The sequence below is a fragment of the Canis lupus genome, chromosome 3, assembly GCF_011100685.1.
Source record: "Canis lupus familiaris isolate Mischka breed German Shepherd chromosome 3, alternate assembly UU_Cfam_GSD_1.0, whole genome shotgun sequence".
In the NCBI taxonomy this organism is placed as follows: domain Eukaryota; kingdom Metazoa; phylum Chordata; class Mammalia; order Carnivora; family Canidae; genus Canis; species Canis lupus.
In genome coordinates this window covers 17,205,203-17,229,200 of record NC_049224.1, presented here as the reverse complement: position 1 = coordinate 17,229,200, position 23,998 = coordinate 17,205,203, and the positions used below count along the sequence as shown (strand labels likewise).

Here is a 23,998-nt window from a genome sequence, read left to right as displayed (position 1 = left end):
ACTAGGAGCAGATTGGAGAAAAGAGTTGAGGGAAGCCAGAGAAGTAGAGGAGAATCATGGAGAAACTAGTGAGGTGGTGTTCTAGGTGAAGATAATGGTAGCTTAATCTGCTGCATGTGGTACCAACAGAGGACTCGATGGCTGATTCAAAAGATATTTAGGGAATAAAACTTTCAGGACTTGGTGATAGATTGATGTAGAAAAAGCAATGAAAGAATGTGAAAAAAGGCATGGTGATAAAATCCTGACTTCTAAATAAATACTATAAAATACAGGACATGAGCTAAATTTGAATTTCAGGTAAATAATGATTTTTTTGTTTGTTTGTAGTGTAAGTATATCCCATGCAATATTTGGGACATGTATATACTAAAATATTATTTGTCATTTTATGAAATTCAAGTTTACTTGGCAAATCTGGTAACTCTCTTTCTGACCTGCCATCTCTGAATTAAAATAATAGGAGAGAACAGGAGCAGAATATGAATATGGTTTTGCTCACTTTGAGTCACCTTTAACTCTAGGACACCTGAGAAGAAATGTCAGAAAGATACGTGGATCTGAAGCTGAGAATAAATGTCTGGAATTACAATATTTTTATATGCTGTCTCCAGAAATATCTTGATTTCACATGTTCTATTTTCTCATCAAATCATTTCCTTGAAAAAAAAAATCATTTCCTTGAATTAATTTCATCATTTTCATTAGTGATGCTATCATTATCTCAAGGAAACAGAAACACAACTTAATAATTACTATGGGTTTCTCTGTTCCCTTGCTTTATCAGTTCATTCAATCAGGCCTTGCTACTATGGGCCCAATATCAATACCTCTCAATATCTATTATCTATCTTTTATAATCTTATTAATTTGAATACTCAGTACTTTAAAAACATTATTTTTAAAAATTCCAGTCAGTTTTTAGTCTATGTTGCTTCTAGAATGTCCTTCTATGTCTATAGCATCAGTCTTTAAACGTGTAGTGACTTCATATTTCCTACAAAATGAAAGTCACTATAATCTTGTTTTCATGAAATGACTAAGGTAATTTTCTTGAACATAGAACCTAGAGGGCCAAATAGATCTTTAAACAAAGGCAAGCATTTATGATAAATGAAATTTTACTTTCCATATAGTAGAAATGAGCAGGCGAAACTTAAGGGGAATAATTTAATTACATACTACCCTAGAAACAATATCCTAAGAATGAAAGAGTAAAGGGGTAAGATTCACAAGTGTCAGAAAACAACTCAACCCATTATTGTATTGATCGTTTAAGCATGAACCTGAAAACACAGAATATGAGTACAGTATCATGAAGGTGTAAGTCCTTGAGGGGTAAAAAATACATTGGTATTTTTCACTTAGAATTTCATAATTGTTTTGAATTGAACAATTTTAGTGCCTCTACCATCCTATACCATCGACCTGTCACTATTTTCACTGAAACTATTATTCAATTTTAAGTTAATGAGAATGCTTCTAGTTTCACTACTATGCTCTGACTGGAGAACTGGTTTATTACACCTCACTTTTCTGCTGAGAGTCCTTCTGTTTTGTTATTCCAAGTATGAACAGTACATTTCACTGATCTCTCAGGTGAGTAAATATATGCGTAGTGAAGAATGAGCATGGTTTAATAGAAAGGAGAAAAGTAAAAGCCAAAGACTTTCTGAGAGTTACCCAATTTTTACTAGTAGAGATTATCCATTTTCTTAAAACCCAACATATTTCTGAATCACTCTGAAGCTATTGTCTTGTTCTTTTCTTCTTTTGTAGTTAGATTTATATATGTATGCTCTAAAGAATAGAAAATAATTTGACAAGAGTACTTCTAAAATAGTATTTGTTTGCACTGAGTGCAAACTGGTGCAGTCAGTCTGGAAAACAGTATGGAGTTTCCTCAAAAAGTTAAAAATAGAAATACCTTACAATTCAGCAATTGCACTACTAGGTACTTACCCAAAAGATACAAAAATCTAGTTTTGAAGGGGTACATGTACCCTGGTGTCTATAGCAGCATTATCAACAATAGCCAAACTATGGAAAGAACCCAAATGCCCCTTGACTGATGAGTGGATAAAGAGCTGATATCTATCTATCATCTATCTATCTATCTATCTATCTATCTATCTATCTATCTATCTATCTATCTATCTATCATCTATCTATCTATCTATCTATCTATCTAATCTATCTATCTATCTATCCATCCACACAGACACACACACACACACACACAATGGAATATTATCAATCATCACAAAGAATGAAATCTTGTCATTTGCAATGATGTGGATGGAGCTAGAGTGTATTATGCTAAGAAAAATAAGTCAGAGAAAGACAAATACCATATGATTTCACTCATATGTGGAATTTAAGAAAGAAAAGAAATGAACATGTGGTAGAGGGAAAAAGAGAAGGAATCAAACTATAAGAGACTCTTAATGATAGAAAACAAACTGAGGGTTGATGGAGGGAGGTGAGTAGGGGAGGGGCTAGATGGATGATGGGCATTCAGGAGGGCACTTGTGATGAGCACTGGGTATTGTATGTAAGTGATGAACCACTGAATTCTACTCCTGAAACTAATAGTGCACTGCATGTTACTTAACTAGAATTTGAATGTAAATTTGAAAAACAAATAGTATTTGTTGGAGACCACTGAGACAATAGAATACTAAGACAAATGAAATCATTATTCATATAACAAATGAAGTCGTAGTTGATTTAGAGGGGTTACTGTTGGGAAATAAACTTTCAAGAAAAATGCAACACCCTGATAAAAACTGTCACTTGGTTCCATATTGTACCTTGTCAGTGATATATTTCATCTTCAATAGGATGACATGTGCTAGTTGGTTTTGCAGTTATGAGTCAAGCCATTCAATTCCTGTGAATGTTTTTCAAAGCAGGGAAGGGGAAGAATGAGAAGAGGGAAGGGACGTAAACTGACTCTGCACTTGGGATTGCTTCCGTGGACATTTCATCAACACACAGAATCCTTATTCTCATAGCTTTGTCTTAGCCTCTCTTAACATTATTTTGTTTTTCCTTGCATGTATCAGACCTTAATTTCAAAGTCATCTCAAAAAAAGTCTCTGCTTTATCTAGAGATTTACACAGGCTCCCCGCCGCCCCCAACTGTCCTCTGGTTCCATGTCTAGAATGCTGTCCTTTCCCATCTTGAGTAGCTGAATTCTTAACTCATCCCTTCTCTCCTAAGCTGTGGTCCTCTGAGAGGTCAGAGTAGCAGGGACTTAGACTATTTTTCAGTAAGAGAGTCATTAAGACCAAAATGTGGAAAAGGTCAACATGGCAATCAAGTATTGTCGAAATGTAAGTTAGAATCAGGGAGGGAAGGTTAACAATAACTTAATTCTCATTACTACTATCTGTAGTCTTCTCCCAATGCCAAGATCCTGAGAATTTGCAAAGAAAAAGAAGAAGCAGAAGATAGCTGATATGTGTCTTGTCCTTTGCCATTTTAAAAATTCATAATACCATGATAAAGCCAGATGCCTCTGTGCCCTGTGTAACGTGGAGACTCGAAAAGGTGTAGGTACTGGATACCAGCTAGAATTGCCTCTTCTCTCACCTGGTCACCAGGGGCTCTAAGGGACAGTGGCAAAATTGCCTCCAGACACATACAGAGAAAATCTAACGTGACGATGTCGTATCAAATAATAGGAAAACGTTACACAATGTGTGGACACAATATTATGCTTTGGGAAATTAATACGTGTTGTGGCTGACTCAGAAGAATGTAATTCAAAATGTGGGTAGGAGAAGTCAGGCCACGAAGAACCCTGTCAGCCAGTGTAAAATTCAGGTTTATATCTTAAAGGTAATTTTAAAAATTTGCTTAATAGTAAGTGGTTCTCATACTTCATGCTTATTACAGAGTGTCTATAATATTCTGACAACAAATATTTGCTTAGTACCTGCTACATGGAAGTCATTGAAATGCTTCCTTTTCTAAGAATTCCTTGATCCCTCAAATAAAATTTAAACTCTGCCTCTTCCAAATCCTTATAGCTTTTTCCTTTAGATTTCAACCTTTTATTGGGTAATATATTTTTAAATATAAATGTGACTGTTAACTTCTAGCTCTCTGTCAAAAATTTACAACAGACACAAAATCAGCTTTTCTCCTTATCGTTGCTTTTGCAGTTAAAATACTTTGTAGAACAAGACTGTTTGTAAGAGGAGTCCATTCTGGGGTAGCGTTGTATTGAAGTTTGTCACAACTGAGAAGCAGCTTTAATTAGGAGGTCGAAGCGAACCTTAACCTTTGATGTTCTCTGTACTTTAGATCATAAAGGGGACAGGATACAGTATTAAGTCTCCAAATTCCGAACTTCTGGAGCCGTCTCAGGAAGCCCTGCTAAGGCTTAACTCTTCATTTCCTAGCCTTTGACTGAGAAGGGAACAAATGCACTTGAGATCAGTGACCACGGGCAGATTATATGAGTAGGTGTGCTGTCAACTTGTCCTCAGTCAGTACTTAGTTGCTCTCACTAAATTCATTTGTCGGTGATGTTGCTATCCACATGGGCAGGGAGTTCAGAGAAGCCATGATTTTAACCCTGGAGATGACAAGATTGGCAGTAAAGGATTACTATGAAGTGAAGCAAGCTTACACGCTATCCAATTAACTTTAGAACTTTTGTGTGCACTCACAACTGAAAGAAAACTTGTTTCATCACTGAGGAAGGAAGTCTTTCTGGAAATAATTGCTATAGCATCCAATTACTTTTGAAACCTGAATTAGTAAACCAGAGGTATCTCAATCAACTAGATGCCGCATAGCGCAAGCCACACTTCCTGAGTGGTCTGCAGTGGCAATGAATATTAATTTTCATCATTCTTTGAAATTAAAGAAGAGGAATAAAGATTCCAGATCACTGTTTCCTGAAGCTTGCTTGGTCCACGGACAGTTTTGCATCAGAATCATGTGTGCTTTATTCACTTATTTAATTGTTAGTAATTTTTCTTTTATTCATTCATGCGTTATTTATAAGGTATTTATCATGTGCCAAATGCTGTTTAATGTTCGGGGACTGCACTGGTACCTAAGAAAGTCTCTTCTCTTGCTCTTAGACATTAGAAAAGAAATTATCCTGGGCCCTTCTCAGACCCATCACGTAAGAATATCTGGTGATCAGGCCTTCTGAGGTTTTGTCCTTGATGTCTAGGGAACATTGCTGACAAAGAGAAGCTGTCCACAGTTAACCATTTCTAGGCTCAGTACAACTTGAGACAACTTTTACAAATGTACAAATCAACCAAACTGCATATTTGAAATAAAGAGTTCTTTTTATGTATTTATAAGTACACATACACACACACACACACACACACACACCTCCAGTTTTCCCACCAACTCGGGAGGCTGAAGATACAGATGGCAAACTTAAACATTTCTATTTGGACATGTTTCTGTGAGTACTACGTAACTCTTCGACTGATTTATTCAAGCCTGTCCAACTTCTCCGTGATTTCCAAATTTGATTGCTTCTTTCATTCTATTCTTTTCCCTCTACCATCTTTTATATATATTTAAAAATATATATATATTGTTATATATGCCGGATATGATCTGTTGTTTCCTCTGCTTCATCAATGACATTAATGTTTTTCAGATTGTAAATTTACTACTAATGTCGGTCTTGTGGTGATTCCACACTGCTCTTTTGTCCACTTTGAACTATAATTTAAGCCCTGACTTCTTTCATGTATTCTGACTGGATTCTTCTTCCCTTGTAGATTTTCTGATTATTTTTTTGGAAATGTCATTTTTGAGTGGGAAGGAGATCAATATCTTAACTATACTTTCTTTTTTTTCAATGTGTCACCTGCTTATGTTGGAAGGCCTAGGCCCCACACAGCCAATAAAGTTAGCAAAGTCACTGCCCCAAAGATAAAGTGAGACTAATTTGCTTTGGCAGCCAACATACCCCAAGAGATTTGGGAGCCCAGCCAACCTGAACTTGGAAGCAGTGATGAAGCTGTCGACTGCCCGAGACTCTTTTCGTTCTGATTCAGTGCGAAAAGGGTGGCACAGTACAAAGTGGTACCCAACTAGATTCAATGAGGCTGGGAGTTCATCCCAGATATTGTATCATCAACCAGGCCATGATTAAGACAGGAAATAATGTAGAATAAGAAAATGTATCTCTGACAGAAAACATTTTAGGGTATTAAATATGTTAATTGTACAGCAGTATTTTTATGAGAGAAAGCTACAAATATTTTTCTAAGTATAATTTCAGTGACTTTATTTAGTTACGTTTCATGCCCCAGTATCCTTGTGTTTTGCTGAAATACATTTAAAGAACACAGTTGAGATTTCAGCTGTTTAGTTGGATGCTTTCAGTTGAATTTTTTTTCTATGAATTACCTTGAAGTACCTCCCCAAAGAACATATCCAGGATGTTCTTAATTAACTTCAGAGTAGGTATGAGCTGTTAGCAATTTCTCAGTGTCAGAATCAAATACAGTCACTTTCACTGAACCATTTCATACATGGAAATCCATAGAAAAGTAAATCATGTAGCCATTAAAAGCATCCTGAGCCCCAAACAAGAAAATAGGCAAGTTATGACAAAAATGAGCAAGATAGTAATTAATATACAGGTAATAATTAACATGCAGAGTTTTAATAACTCCTTCATTGAATTTACTATATGAAACTTATTTATAGCCCTGGAAAGTGATATGGGCCCACCTTCAGGTTTTCAATTATTAAATTGGAAGACTTGGTTTAGAATTTTGTAGGAATTAGTAGAATGTACCTAGTATAAAGCTATTGTAAAGATACTTAGAAAATTATTTATTATCTTGAAGGCTTTTTGTGATAGATTAATCTGTATATTATGCAAGATGCCGTAGTTTGTTTGACATTCAGGTATTCCTTTGAAGCCAAGCCAAGATAATGAAGTACTTATATTCTTAGTCCTAATTTCTCCCACCATTTATTTCTGTCATCCTGCTGCTTGGCAGCTGCAAACCTAGCTCTTACCTCTAGGCAAACAGTCAAGCAAGCATCTCTCCCGAACTAATGGCCATGTGGCTCCTTGGATTAATTGGCAAGTCAATGGTGCAGCCTGTATGTTGTTTCCCCAGGAGACCTGGTACTTCACATCAGCAACTTTTTGATTTTAGTTTGGCCTTAAGTTTGCTCCCAATCTTAACCCTTTCTAGGCCACTTTTATTCCAATGGATGGCTATAGTAAGTATACAGCTCTTATGATAGGGGATATATCTTTCAAAAAGACTGTAGGAAAGTGGGAAAGAACAACTGATTAAATTGCAAAATAAGTAAACCTTCTTTGGAAGATAAATGTTTCTTTTTAAAATCAACTTTTTATGTGACCTATACTGTGCAGAAAGAACTTTTGAAGGATCCTAAGACAAACCATTTTTGATGACATTTGCTGGATAGTTTTTCTTGGAATTATTATTTAAATTCTTTCCTTTATATGTAATCACCCTTAGGCAGAAGAGGTTGAAAATTGGAACTTCTTGTTCTGATGGGACCACAAACTTTCTAAATGAATTTGAGAATATTGCATGAAGTATGCTTTCTTCTGCATAGAATTAATTTTGATGAAGTAAGATATTTTCTGATTTTAAAATTCTGGATATATTTTTAAAAATTCAGCCAGTGATTCTAAATTTATTATCTAGAAATTGAAACAGACCTCAGTTACCTCTAATTAGTTTGTCTGCTTAACAAAAATAATTTTGTCAGACCTCAGGTGTTCTTTATTTTTTATTCCAATCACTACTGGAATTGAATGTTTCAGAAGGAAACAGCAAAGGCTAATTCTGCTTAGAAATTATTCTCTTAAAATGACCCAGTGCTCCAGACCAGTGTTGTCTACTGGAAACAGAGATTGGGCCACATAACTTTATTTTAAATAACTTGAAATTTTCTAATACTCATGTTTAAAAACAAAAAGGGGGCAGATAAAATTAACGTTAGCAATATATTTTAAGCCAGTATATCCAACATATTATCCTTACAGTATATAGTTAATATTTTAAGATTTATTAATGGTATATTTTACATTTTTCTTGTGTATTTTCCACTTTCAAAAAGTCAGCGAGGCACTAAATTTTTTCCCGTTTTACTAAGAAATAATTGATGTTACATCACTGTGTATGTGTAAGGCACACAGCATAATGGTTTGATTTATATATATTGTGAAATGGTTACTACAATGGGTTTAGTCAACATCTATCATTTTATAGACATAATAAAAAGAAAACAAATTCTCCCTTGGATGGGAACTCTTAGCGAGTTTCCCATGTATAATAAAAGCAATTTCAGCTATAGTCATCATGTTGTGCATTGCATCCCTAGTACTTATTCATTTTATACCTGGAAGTTTAACTTTTTTTTTGAAGTATAACTTTTGTGCCATCTTCCTCCAGTCCCCCCTCCCTGCCTCATACTCACAAGTCTGATCTCATACAGTATTTGTCTTTCTCTGACTTATTTCACCTGAGCATAATGCCTTCAAGGTCCATCCACATTGCTGCAAATGATAGGATCTCCTCATTTTTAATGGCTGAATAATGTTCCATTGTATATATACCATAACTGCTTTAGCCATGCCTTCATTGATGGACAATTAGGTTGTTTCCATGTCTTGGCTGTTGTAAATAAGGCTTCTGTGAACATGTGGGTGCAGGTGTCTGTTTAAGATAGTGTTCTTATTTCTTTTGGATATATTCCCAAAGCAGAATCACTGGATTATATGCTGATTCTATTTTTAATTGTTTGAGGAACCCTCATATTTTCCATAGTGGGTGTACCAATTTATAGTCCTCCCAATATGACACAAAAGTTCCCTTTTCTCCACATCCATATTACCATTTATTATCCCTTTGTTTTTGATGATGGCCACTCTAACAGGAATGAAGCAGTATTCCATTGTGGTTTTAATTTGCATTTCTCTAATGACTAGTGCGGTTGAGTATCTTTTCATGTACCTGTTGGCTTTGTGTATACTTTGAAGATATGCCTATTCAGGTCTTTTGTCCTTTTGTTAACTGAATTATTTGTTTTATTGCTATTGAGTTGTATGAGTTATTTATATATTTTGGATATTAACCCTTTATTGGATATACAGTTTACAAATATTTTTTTCCCATTCTGTAGGTTGTTTTCTCTCTTTGCTGATGTTTTGTCTTGCTGAGGCACTAACTTTTTTTCAGAAACACTTAATATGCACTTTTATTCATAAAATTTATAACTGGAAAAGTAGATTCATACCTAAAAATTGTTCTGTACATATTTTAAAAGTTCTTAATTAATTTTGAACTTAATTTTAATTAAATTTAAATTTAATTTAACTTAAAACCTGAGTCCCTTAGTGGTACAGGCCACATTTCAACTGTTCAGTAATCATAGATGGCAAGTGGTACCATATTGTACAGTGTGTATCTAAAGGTAGGCCTAAATCTCACTGGGAGCAAACTTGAAATTTTGAAGACTTCTTAGTTAATAATAACAAAAAATAATTTTACAGGCTGAAAGTGATTTTCCTGTTAAATTCATGAAGTTTAATGATATGTTAAAATAGAAAGTTTTGCCTAGCTTTTATTTATTTTTTTAACCTCAGCTTCTCTACAGATACCAATTACCTGCATGGGAAACAACAATTATAATTCTAGAAATCTTGCTTTTTAGGCAATCTGAGATGCTCAACCTCTTCTTATAAGTAAAAATTCTAAAGCAAGAGGTAGTAACTGTGTAATAGCTTTCTATTTTTGCTGAGATCCTATAACATTGTAGGTTAAAGCATCTCAAGAGCACAGAGAATATCTTCTCCAAACCCAAGAACTTAGATACACTAGAGCATCAGTTTCTTTCTTTCTTTCTTTCTTTCTTTCTTTCTTTCTTTCTTTCTTTCTTTTTTTTTTTTTGAACATCAGTTTCTGAAGTACATACACTATAAATTATCTTTCTAAAGCTCAAGTTTTCTGAGTAAAAATCATTGGAGGAGAAAATTCCTTTAACTTTGAATTGATGCTTAACAAAGAAAGAAATCTGTTTGTTCATTGTGGAAAAAAAAACGTAGCTAGACATCAAGTTTTAGAGCTGAGAGAAAATTAAAGGTCATGTAGTCTACACTGCACATTTTATAAGTAAGCAAAGGAGCCCCAGAGAGGCAAAGTGACTTTTCAAGATCATCAGCTATTTTGTAGCAGATCTTGGACTGGGAATCCATGTTTCTTTTTTTTGATTTCCTACTTCAAACTTCTCCCAAAATTTATGAAATTGCATTTGTATAAATATAAGATTGCAAAATTATGATAAACTTGATTCCAAAAGGCCACTGGGCAAGTACATAAAACAAAAGATACTTCTGGTTCTTGCATACTAAAAAGCAGCCCTAAATCTTACCAATAAGATACTTTTATCCTCTCCAATCCTGCAGAAGTGCTTAGGGGCTCAAACAGAAGCCCTAAATAATAAAAATAAAAAATAAAAATAAATAAATAAAATTTTCATAAAATTGCTATAAAATGTTTATAAACAGAAAAAAATGCAAATAATGTCCTTTTGAAAAAAAGTGGAAGATGAGGATCTGGGTATTTAATAGAGTATAAATAGCTTATAAATAGGGGCACCTAGGTGGCTCAGTCCATTGGGTGGTGCCTTTGGCTCAGGTCATAATCCTGGAGTCCTGGGCTTGAGCCCCTCCATTGGGCTCCCTGCCCAGTGAGGAATCTGTTTTTCCCTCTCCCTCTGCTACTCACCCTGCTTGTGTGCTCACTCTCTCTCTTTCCCTCAAATAAATAAATAAAATCTTTAAGAAAAATAGCCTTTAAGTATAGAGTAGTATGTTGTAACTATTAGTTAATATAAAGTAAGGAAATAAGTTTACATTACCAGAAACATCGTATTTTACCTACAAATAGCAACCTACTTAAAATGCTGAATCATGTTTTTGTTTATTTGTTTGTTTGCTTTTAAATGTGTATAACTGTAACACTGGCATGTTAGCAAAACACGATTCAGAAATTCATAAATATTCAGATTTTTTTAGACTAGTCTTCTGATTGATAATACATGAATCCCCCAAACATTTCAAGTTTGTAAAGAATAAATATTTCAGAATGACCCAAAGTAATATAATTTTTAAAAATTAAAAAGATTATTACCTAAAATATTGACAATTATGGAAGCAGAATGATGAGTACACAAAGTTCATTTACTTATTTTCTCTATTTCTGTATTTTTTATTTTAACATTTTCATGATAACAAGGTAAAATATTAATAAAAGAGATGCCTATTTTTCAGAATGATGGAATTGTAGTACTCAAAATCTTTGTAGAGAAATGTTTAAAAAGAGCTATCAGTAATAAAAGAAAATCGTTTTAAGTATTTCTGTACTCAGTTGAAGTTAAGAATATCCTGGAGTATTATTAGATATATGGTTTTAAAAGAAAGCTCACATACGGGAAGAACCAGGATTGATCTGTCTGAGCAGTAAGAGCTCCTGGGCCTTCACTGGGGTGTCCACTCTGTCCTTAAAGTAGTTTAACTTTTTCAGAATCTCAAATTCATTATTCAAATTCATGAGTTGAGAAAAATAATTGGCTATTCAATTGAGTCAGCCAATGGACTAGCTCATTCTAGATCAATTGCCCTTTCTGGTCCAATCAACTGAAGTCTAAAAACTGAAATTGTCATTGGATATCTGGGACTATCCTCTTCTGAGCAGTAGACAGAGTAAGTTCTTTCTGAAGGTACAGGGAAAGGAGGACATTAAAGATGTTTAAATACTGTTTTTTCTATTAGTATTGCACTATCCTCCATATGTCTTCTGGCCTTCATGTGTCTGCTTTTCCACCAAAAGTTATATAGTCCCTAAGTATATGTATTCCAGAATTTTCAAGAAAACTCTTGTTTGATGCTTGTTTTTTCATGAGCACTTGCAGTTTATCACCATACATCTATCTTCATTTTATTTTTGTACTATGCTAACTTATTACAGTCTGTGTTTTTCCAGGCCACTGTAACTTCAATTGATAAAAAGGTTAAAAAAATTGCAGTGAAGTAGCATTTCAGTTCTTCAGATTTTTAGTGGCAGGACAATTTCAGAGTATAGGGGATAGTACCTATGATTTTCCTGGGCTTTCTTTTTAATATTCTCAAGATAGCTAATGTTACTGTAAGCCTCATCGTCACATGATTGTGTTCATAGATAGAAAATAGGCAGTAGCTTCCCTACAGGCTCTTAAATTTCAGTGGCCATATCCAGGTCATAATTTCATGTCTGAAATGAAGGAATCTCTGTTCACTCTCCAGCTAACACTGAAGTTTGATTAGAAGCTCAGAAGGCAAGAAATATCTTTGGTTTCGACAAGAAATGATGTCTGTTGCTTCATGCCCTTCATTGTAAGGCAGGCACTAAAATTTGGATGAAATTGACTTTACCCCAGTGGCTCTTGATTTGTGGAAGCCAATGGCCCTTTCACGTGTTTCCATGGTGATTAGTTCTATAACCTAGGCTTAAGCCAATTGGCACATGGCATTTCTCTGGCCACAGGAATGCTTTCAGGGCTGGTGTGATCAAAACTAAGCTGACAGCTTTTGTTAGTTCTTCCAGAGTACAGAACCTTCTTTCCTGGAAAGTGCCTCATTTAGAGGACTTCTTTAACCATTTTGTCTCAATAAAGAAACCAAACTTAGGATGACTCTAACTCTACAGAATGCCGAGGAAAGAGAAAAAAAAAATCAGATTCTGTATTGACATTGGTGAGGTGCTGAATCAAACCAGCTGTGAGGGCCACTAGTTAGATGAGCCAATTCAGGCCCTTTTATGTTGGATATTAGTTTGTTTTAGGCTTTCTCTTAATTATTAGGCCTACTTAATATTGCAGGATTTTGATTTGTTATTGTTATGGTTCTTAAAAAATATGTGGATTATAGGAGAAATAAATTGTACTTAGGAAGGACAAATGCTCTAGCAAATCTATTGTAAAGATTGTTTTATTTATTTATTTTTTAAAAGATTTTATGTATTCATTCATGAGAGACAGAGAGAGAGAGAGAGGCAGAGACATAGGCAGAGGGAGAAGCAGGCTCCATGCAGGGAGCCCGATGTGGGACTCGATCCCAGGACTCCAGGATCACGCCCCGAGCCGAAGGCAGACGCTCAACCACTGAGCTACCCAGGCATCCCATAAAGATTGTTTTAAAACCCATCCTTTCTTAAAAAGAAATTTTTACAAATTATTGTAAAATAATTTACAATATTTGGCGATAAATTATTTTATCTTCTTTAGAGCAGGTTAAATAATCTATAGCAAAGACAAGCTTTCTTTTTTTTTTTTTTAAGATTTTATTTGTTTATTCATGAGAGACACAGAGAGAGAGGCAGAGGGAGAAGCAGGCCCCATGCAGGGAGCCCAATGTGGGACTTGATCCCAAGACTCCGGGATCACACCCTGAGCCAAAGGCAGTCACTCAGCCACTGAGCCACTCAGGCATCCCCAAAACCAAGCTATTGCTTGCTTGCTTGCTTGCTTTTTCTGCAAAGCCTTTCCTTTAAGTTTATCAAAGAGAGATTTTGGGCTGGTGTATTTATAAGATTTTCATTAACTAGATAAAGCTGCAGCCTAAACACATTGGTTTTATATACGACCAAAAACTAAGTTTCCTTCTTCGAAGTTTGTAGGTACAGGAATGTGATTGGAATACAGTACATGCTAAATCTTTAATTTAAACTTGACTCACACAAATATGAAAACAGTATATTTGAAATTCAGCCCTTCGTACTATAAAATCCCTAGAAGTTCATTCTGAGATAACTTACAGGAGGTAAAGTATCTCTTCTATGACCTGCATTGTCATTGGAGGCCTGTGGCCTGGGCTCTCCTTCACAACAGCACTCAGCTGCCCCTGTTTCCATCCACCTGCTTTCAGAGGACCAAACTTGCTTTGCATGTTTAAACCCAGTGGCCAAGGACCCTTAGCTCTGCAGGGATTTCTGTCTGGGTTGTGCAATGCCCCAGAGGACACAGAAAGAAACTCACCTTTCTGGTTAGTTTATCTGAACTCAAGAAGTAACCTATAAAATGTATATTTTCTGAATAAATTCGCATTCCTTGTTGAAAAATATAAGAACATTCTGGTTGACTAACTTTCCTATGGAGCTTTCGAATCCAGAGTAGGTGGTACTTGGGTTAGCAACAATATAGTCTCTGACCTTCCAGCGCAGACCTTTCAGTGAACTGCTAATGTCCTTCAGATGCCAATGGGAATAATTTGCGCAATTGGGCCAATACTTTGAGAATCCAAATCATAATAAGGCTTAGAAATTTTTGTAGTATAAAATTTTTATTAATTATTTTATATACATTTGTAAGTTATCTTTGAAAATGTTTAATTCTTCTGCGTGTAATTTTTTTCTCTCCAGGTAACCACACAAAATCATAAACTGCCTTTACCTACATCACTGTTTTCAAGTAAGTTTTATACACACATAGGGGAAATTTTATATGAATGCTAATATCTGAATGTGTTTAATTGAGTTAATGTCCTTATTTTTAATATTTTCTTAGAACGTAATGGGTAGACATATGTGAAGACTGAGTTTAATGAACTAGTACCACCCTGCTGAGTCTTAACCATCAGTACATGTCTGTGCTAGGCCAGGTTTTGTTTCCAGTTTATTTCAATTAAGTGTCTGTAATGTAATTACATGGCACAGGAAGGATCTGTTGATGTTGTGAATTTGATTTTTAATAAGATTACTCTAAACTATGACGTGCCTTTATAACTTTGAAAATTTCTGTTAGATAATTATCTTTCTATTGACTGTTGGGAAACGTCTCATTTCCACAATAACTGGGAAGGATTTCCTTTAAGGTGAGTTACAGTGATGAAGGCAGTAGAATCACTTCTTGGTTTATTAACTACAAACTCTTTCTTGATACATTTGGCACTCTTCTGGCTAAAGGTAATTCCAAGATATCACACATGGAATTTTCATTGACAGTAAAAACTCATTATTTACAAGTTACATTTGCCTTTTTAAATTTTTTTCTCTTGCTGTTTCTTTTTCTATTTTCCACCCACATGTTCTTTTGCATTTTCTCAAGTTTCCAGGATTTTCACTGGGAAATGAGGTTTAAAGTGCTGGTAGCTCTTAATATTCAAGTAGCTGATGAGTCCTTGGCTTTTTGATTTTGAGACATTTCCCTGCAGAGCAGATGTCCTCCTATATGGAGTTTAATGAGTTTTCACTATTCAACAGATATCTTTTTTTTTTTTTTTTTTTTTTTAAGATTTTGTTTATTTATTTGAGAGAGAGAGAGAGCTTCCATGAGCTGGGTTCAGGAGGAGGAGGGGCAGGCGGGGGCAGTGGAAGAAGGACTGCTGAACAGGGAACCTAACTCAGGGGTCAATCCCAGGACCCTGAGGTCCTGACCTGAGCTGAAGGAGACATTTAACCTGAACCACCATTCTTCCCCAACTGATACTTCTTTGGTTAATATTCTTTCTAATATTGAGTTGTAAAACCTAGTGGCATATGTTGTTAATGAGAAACACCCACATAATAATTTTATATTACTTGTAATAAGTACTATTATTTTAAATATTAAAGAATGCATATAATACTTCATACATACTGATAATATTATCATTGGCTGATATGTTCTTCCTGGAAGATTTTTAAATTAGCAGTATGTTTGTGATAATTATTAATTAAGGTCAAAGTTAAATGACCCCTGAATTGAACCTAGTCTTATAACCTAAACAAACCTAATCAATGGATAATCATGAGGTTAATTTTATCTTACTACAAACTTATGCAAAAACATGAAGAGAATGATTTTCAATTTAGGAAATTTCATCCTTTATATCAGCATCTGGAAAGAATTGGTTTTATTCTTACTTCTTTTTTATTTTTAAAGATTTTATTTATTTATTCATGACAGACACAGACAGAGTGAGAGGCAGAGACACAGGCAGAGGAAGAAGCAGGTTCCATGCAGGGAGCCCGACGTGGGACTCTATCCTGGATCTCCAGGATCACGCCCTGGGCTGAAGGCGATGCTAAACCTCTGAGCCACCCGGGCTGCCCTATTTTTACTTATTTTAGGTAAAGATTTTTTTCTATTTTTTGGTATAAAAATTAATAATTTATTTTTTTCTAGTTCCCTTAACTTTAAATTCTGATCTTCTAAATATAAACAGTACTCAAAAGAGAAAGGGGTGGCATCTAGATAGCTATATATGTTAATATCAAATAAAGTATGAATGGTAAACCAAATTATGAAGAAGATTGTATAAGTTCATTCAATGATGAGCTAGCATAAATTTTCTTTTTTATATACTTAAAATAATTTAAAAATAAAATGGAGTCTAATAAAGCATTTCCATGGCTACTAATAGCATATTCAAAAGTTGAATTGTTTTTTTTTATTGTCTAAAATTTTTAGTAATCTAAAATTGCAGGGCTTTTTTAATAAAGATTTTACTTACTTATTTATTTATTTATTTATTTATTTATTTATTTATGGGAGGCACACACACACAGAGGTAGAGACAAGGGTAGAGGGAGAAGCAGGCTCCCTGCGGGGAGCCTGAGGCAGGACTCGATCCCAGGACCCCAGGATCACAACCTGAGCTGATGGCAGACACTCAACCACTGAGCCACCCAGGTTCCTCTAAAATTGAAGGTTCCTAAATAGGCTCCTAAAATAGGAAATATAATTTGAGACATTTTTAATTTAATTTATTTGTTGACTTTTTTCCACAACATTAATGTCTAGGTAATGGCCTTAAATCCTCTTGCGTTAAATAAGTATACTTCATATGTATCTGTCATCATGACTTCTTTCAGTTTGACAATTGAAGTTGACCTCAGAGTACTGCCCTCCAAGAAACCCTTGGCTGGCTGCAAGACAGACACTAGAACCCTCTGCAGCCTTTATCTTGGACTTTTGAGATTGGAAACTGCCACATTATGTGAACTATGGTAAAGTTATATTCCAACCAGTTTTATTCACCAGGGATCAAGCTGAGACCAAGTGAGTAGCTTGCTATGCCTCTGAAATGAATATCCATCTTGACAAGAGTTGTCTATCTTTTTCTCTTATTTTAATTGATGAACACTTATTGGATCTCTAGAGAATTACAAGTGACTGAGTATAGTTCATAAAGAATGCAGGATTGGTCCACTATATTTTAGCCCTTTAGCTTTGTTTTTCCCCATGGCTTCTAAAATAGGAGTTGAACAGTTAAAACCGTCCAGTTCTCTCAATGAGTAGTTTTTCACGTATAGCACCATACTGATTTTGTTCTTATATGAACCAATGACCTAATCATTGCTTAAATTTATTTGTTAAACACATCATAAAATTAGAATGATTTCATTTCTTAATCCACACTGGGCTGTGGTAGGGGGAAGGCAGTATTTCTCCTGGTATACTGAGTCACCTTTGTAAATCTCAATCCTATAGCTGAATTTTGAAGTGACATTTACCAAGTCTTGCAGTTTTGTAATAGCAATGACAAATATTTTATTTGGAAGAAAAATGTTTTTTTGAAATGTTGTTTTTTATTAGTACTTTTACATGTGTCAAAGTGTCCTAGTTATTTGGTGACCTGTGGCCAGGCACTCATTATTTCATCTTCTTTTTTAGAAGAGAGAAGGCCCCCATCAGCCAAGGGCAATTCTCTGGTGAAAGGGTCAGCTGTGAGCTGTTAGCAGACAACACTTATAGTGCCTGATAGATGGATGCAACTGCCTGGTAAAGGGAATCTGTGTGGAATATCCCAGAGCTTGCAGTAATCAGAAAGAGATATAAAAATATTTCTAAAATTATGAAATGTCATAGGAAGTAGTTCTCAAAAAAAAAAAAAAAAAAAACAAAACTAAATTCACAGGATAAGGAGCTACTCCTCGAAATTTAAATAGTTTTAAGTTAAATCTAAAAGTGCTATTCTATACAATTAGGTAGTCATTAATTTAGTATATCCGGGTCAAGTAATGTAAGAATACAGTTTGGATAAGTGTTTGATCAAATGAAAAAAAAATATTTTTATGGAAATCTAATTATTTCATCCTTTAAGATTATCTTCTGAAAGGATGACTTTCACTTGGAGTGTCTGTTGGTAATAAAGATTAAATATGACCTGATACTATCATGCTCTATGTACTATACTATACTATCATTCATTCATTCATTCATTCATTCATTCATTCATTCAATAGTTATTGAGAACTAGTAACTAGTTATTGAGAACATACTATTATATAACAAGAACTATGCTAAAGATACTGTAAAACATGTTTAGTTCAGGAGATAATTTGTGGTCAAACAGCCATACAAGTATAAATTTACAAATTTGAAGTTGAATATTTGGAAGGAAAATGTATGGAAGTACAGATTACATTTAAGGTATAAGAGAGTTAATATTGGAGTGTAAGGGACATTCCCCTGATGAAAAGATGGTTGAGCCAAGGTCTGAAAGAGGATTAAGTATCAAAGAAGATGTGGAGACTATCCCAAGAACATTGAACAGAACATTCAGAGGGCATAGCTGGGAGGGAAAATGATATTTTTAAGAAACTGAACAAATTCCAGGATAGTAAATGATCTAGGAATGTGGGGAAAATGGTTTAAAATGACAATTAAAAAAAAATTTTAAAAAAAATTAAAAAAAAAATAAAAAAATAAAATAAAATAAAAAAATAAAAAAATTAAAAAAAATAATAAAAAAATTAAAAAAAATAATAAAAAAATAAAAATAAAATGACAATTAAGAGAATAGCATAGACTGAAGAATCTTGTAGACCATAGAGAAATTTGGATCTTTATTCTAAAAGGAATGAGAAATTATTCATTAATGTTGTCTGTTTAAAGCCCATCAATGAGGGACACCTGCCTGGCTCATTAAGTAGAGCAATGCAACTCTTGATCTCAAGGTGGTAAAGTAGAGCAATGCAACTCTTGATCTCAAGGTGGTAAGTTCGAGCCCCATGTTAGATGTAGAGATTACTTAAGAATAAAATCTTTAAAAAAAAAGCTCATCAGTGATTTTCCCACATTCCCAATTCGAAAGTGTGTGAAGTAGGGCTATGTAGACAACTTGAAAATGTACTTAAAGGAAAGCGCAAGGTCCTTTTAAGCTCTTGCATAATAGGGAAAGAACCACCGTTGGGTACCATAGGTTTGCTTTGGGATAACTGAGTTTTTGGTGGACCTTTCCAGTGGAGACATCAAGTAGGCTGCTCTTTCTCTATCTTTTAAAGATTCTATTTTTATTTGAGGGAAAGACAGAGATAGAGACAGAGAGCACAAGTGAGGAGAAGAGAGAGAAGCAGGCTCTCCCCTTATCAGGGAGCCCAACACAGGGCTTGATCCCAGGACTCTGGGATCATGACCTGAGCCAAAAGCAGATGCTTAACCAATTGAGCCACCCAGGTTACCCCAAGTAGGCTTCTCTTAATGGAGTACTATAGTTCAGTACATGATTATGTCTAATGATGTGAATTTAAAAATCATTAGCATAGAGAGACTAATGAATCAGGTGATCATATAATTTATTGTCTAAGCCAGGACACTTTTGAAAGTGAAAGAGGTGTTGTTAGCAATCATACAGAAACAACAAACAATTGAGAGTGTTCTAGAAACATCAGGGAGGATAGTCACTTCGTCAAGGAAAGAAACCTTGGATTTGAATTCAATTATCACCAGTTCCTTTACAGAGATTTCATCAGGGGAGATTGGCACTGTTTTGATTAACATTGCTATATGTAGTCACTGTTATTCACAACCCATTTAAATAGGAAAACACCCAACACTATTGCTTGAAACTGAAATTTAAAAATCTTCTTTCTGTCAGAGAGAAAAAAATGTCATGGGGTTTTGTTTAAATAGTTTTCAGCTTTTTTTCCTTTTGAAGGCTCTGTGTAATTACAACCATAGAAAGCAAAATTATGTTTAGAGAGGATATGACAGTCTTTGTGGCTGCTCTGGACCCTTTGACTGTCCTGGATATTCTTTCTTTTGATACAAGCATTCCTGGGCTCCCTTGTGACTATGTGATAGCTTGGGCTAAAGTAGAAATCTGCTGAAGTCTATTAGGAAGCCTGTTGCTTCCCAGGGTCAAAGTGAAAGTTGTAACTGATACTGTCCTCCTTTGTCCATCTCTGAATGTAAAAACGATGTCTGAGCTGTAGTGGAGTCTTGCATATATGAAGAAAAAGCCAAAAAATAGGTACACTGGAACTGGATTACTAAGCTAGTTAAATAGTATTTAGTGTCAACAGCTGGGTTTTTTTTTTTTTTCTTATGTCAGAAAAATTGGCTCTTCAGATTTAAGATACAGTTTATCAGTTTTTCTACACATTTGCAGCAGAAACATCCCCAAATGATTCACGGGGCCAGAAGGTGATTATTAAGCTTCTCTCAGAAACTTTCTTCCAGAGAAGTTGTTCAGCATGGTCGTGGCCACCAGAGCTCATAATCCATGATTTCAAGTTCATACATAGTAAAACATTACTAGTAAGCGATGACTTGGGTCCGAAAAATGCAGTTTGGTAAAATGGATCTAGGATCATGTTTTTGTAAGAGTGGGGACATGGTTGGGGCAGATTTACCTACTAATTGGCCAAGACTTCCCCGGGTGCTTCTAAGGGGTTCACATATTCCCTGGTCATGTTTTGGCACCACATGGTGGTGTTTGCTCCTGTTTACACATTGATAGAAGCTGTTAATGGTTCTGTAGGAGTGATTGACAAAATAATACATGATGTGTGGTTTGCTGACCCAACTCACACAGGGTAGAGAGGGTATTGGAGAGGCAGGAATCAGCCTGCTACTTGTTTACTTCTCAAGACGGCTGGCAGCTCTCCTTGCCTTTCCCGAGTCTCACTTTCTCCCATACAGATCCCTGTCTGAGACCTAAAATGGGAAATGGAATGCTTAGCTGTTTAGGAATGCTTGCTTGCTGGAAGATGAGTCTTAAGATGCAATCCAATTATATCTAAAATTGCCTTCCCATGGAGCTTAATAGGGGTTTCATTGGACTATATAAACTTCAAAAACCTACGTTCTTTGGGGCACTAAAAGCTACTCATTAAAACAGTCTGTCCTCTGAAAAATAAGGGATACTTGGCCCTCACCCAACTCCCCTTTGACCCATAGCAGAAGCTCTGGGGTTTGTGGGATGGTTGGTAAGTTTAACAATGAACACTTTCTTGGCTATGTGCCTTTGTACAGGCTACCGTATAGAATCTTCATTGGTGTCTTAGGGTTGTTGTTGTTTTTTTCTAAGAAACCCATTAAGCTAAATCTTGGTTAAATTTCCTACTACAATGTTTTCTAAATTGGATTCCACAGTCATGTGCTTAGTTTAGTAACTTTGGAAACGGTAAGCATTAAACATTTTTCTTTTAAGCTGTAAGACTTTTCATAACTGTCATTCTTGACCCTCTAAGATCAGTAGTGTAGAGGATGTTTTAGACTCATTTGATCACCAGGCTCCTTTCTTCTGGAAAATACTGTGGGATTCACGCCTCATGAAACATCCATAAGATTTTGTTAAATTCATGCAATAAATTTGGAAGCATGCTTCCATTCTGGATAGGAGGATTTCATTTTGCTTGCATTCTGGGGTATCTCTTTAATTGTGCTCCCTTTCTAAGTATTAGATTTCTTCTTTTCCAACTGTTTTGTACTTGAGGGTGAATATCAGAGGAATCTCAGGATAGGAGCTGAATTGTGAGAGTCAGAAATGCCCTGCTTAGTTTGAGGAGTCTGGAGCAGCACTCTGCATACCCAAGGGCTGCATGACAATATGGCACACAATCTCATTGAAAAATGAACATTTCAGTAATGAGCTTTAGAGCGAGAAGATATCGCTCTATTTGGATATCTATTTCACTCTTCTTATTTTACAAATGGGAAAATTAGTGCTTATAAAAGTAGAGTGGACTACTCTTGGTTAGCAGCCAGTCAGTGGAAGAACTAGACTTAAAATCCTTAGCAAATTATCTTTTTCTCCCAGCTCTATGCTTTCTCACAGTCCTTAGAACAATAGTAGTAATGGAGTAAATGTTTCTTGAATAAATAAATGGTTAAATTAATATCAGTACCTACAAGATTTCTCTGGAGTTTCCTCTTTATATCTTCCTTCAAAATTTATTGACTCTTTCTCCTAGAGTCTTTTATAGCTTTTCTTTTAAGCCTTCATTGTTTTGATATAAAGCAAATGAATTTGTCATCCAAGTTTCTTTTGTAACAATTGTGTAAACATCAGTAATTTGTTCTGGAATATTTCCTCAGTTATCCATAAAGAAAATGAGGGAAAAAAAACTCTGTGGCATGGATTTTTAAAAACAAAGATAAGACTTTTAAGTCATTTCTTGGAAAGGATTTCCCATTTATGCTTCACATCATTTCCTGCCAACCAACGCCAAAAGTGGCTTTTGTCACATATGTACCATGATTGTCAAATGGACTCATGGTAGATATTTCTCTGTGTTGTTAATTTGTGAAAATAGCAGTGGACCACACTTCCCCATTATGGTCTTTCATTACTATATTTTCTGGAAACGTGAAGCATATTCATTTTTGTTTAGGACTGTGACATGGATTCAGTAAGAAACCTCAAGCCCCATATTTTACATCAACCATTGTCCCAAATCTGGGTTGAGACATAGAGGTGTGACTATGAAGAGACATATGCATGCAAATTGTACTTTTGCGTATCAAACAGACGTATAATGAAGATCACAAACTTAAGCAAACAAAACCACATTACACGGTGACCTTTGTGATGGTCATAATGCCCTTAGTAATCAAAGACTTTGGAGGGAGTTACCATCAAAGTTGGCAGAAAGGGGAAAAAGAAGCTGCTCCACACTCTAATAGTCTGCTTCTGAAGATAGTGGGGAAACATTCCAGAAGAATAAATTAAACTCTTAATTCTCTTACTGTGGAATAGAGTGTGGATCTGGATTTCTTCTTCACAAACAGCTCCTGCTTCTCCCAGCTGTTTCATATTCATTTGTGTCACACACACTGCCTCACCCCAGGGTTCTGATTACTAAAGTTTATAGGTCAGATCATTTGTATAAATTGTTTAATTTCTCTTGATGATTGTGTTCATGGTAGGAGTATACTTTTTCATCTTTTTTGTGGCGTGGGTTTTATATTTATATTTTAAAAATTAAATGTGGTGTTCTTTTTGATTGAAAAAACAAACAAACCTTGTTATGAATTATTGAGATAATCCATATAGTCAGGGTAATCTTAGAGACAGAGAAAATGGTGGCTGAAATGGTAAACTTTAATGTGGTTGGAAAAACTTTGTCTTAAAGCAGCTATTGTTTTCTGTTTATTCTGAGGGGTGCATGTGTGTGTGTGCATGTGTGTGGACATGTGTGTGCGTGCATGCATGCACATATGCTCAAATTAATCATTAGAAGCACTTTCCTTCATGTGATCTTTTAAAAATAGAAACCTTAAAGGGAGAGAAAAATATTAAGCCTTTGATACCTAGTGTCAATGAACTTATTAGACATTTTCCTCGATGCAAATAGAAATACTGAGTTTAGAGACACCAGGAAAAAATTTGTCAACTTCAAAAATTTAAAATAGGGCAATCATGGGATTGGAGAGAATGAAGTTGTACTTACTAGTCTGGATTTATATTTATGTTTCTAGGGACCCATTAATAGTAGGAAATAGTCCATACACATATGGAGGTGGGTGAAATAGAGTTTTTATGGATTAATTGTTAGAACTATATTAATTTAATAGATGCAAAGTCAATAGCACTCAAACTACCATTTAAGTCAAATCACCCTTTATTCTTATATTCTGCACTTGATGCACTTGATGTTCAATAGGTTGAATCAAAAATGATTTTCAAAGTGAGTTGACCGTGGTCAGATTTCTTTTATAATCGGGTGCCAAGACGATTATGCACACATCACATTTACAGAGGCC

At 35.1% G+C, this 23,998-nt stretch overlaps 1 long non-coding RNA gene across 1 annotated transcript in view; it reads left to right on the top strand.

The window, feature by feature from the left end:
• LOC102151569 overlaps positions 1-17,918 on the top strand; it is a 503,105-nt gene extending 485,187 nt beyond the window's left edge. The window contains exons 20-21 of the long non-coding RNA XR_005356708.1: positions 14,446-14,494; positions 16,879-17,918. This is a non-coding gene — a long non-coding RNA (uncharacterized LOC102151569). The remainder of the gene's footprint in view (positions 1-14,445; positions 14,495-16,878) is intronic.
• The last annotated feature ends 6,080 nt before the right edge of the window (positions 17,919-23,998 follow it).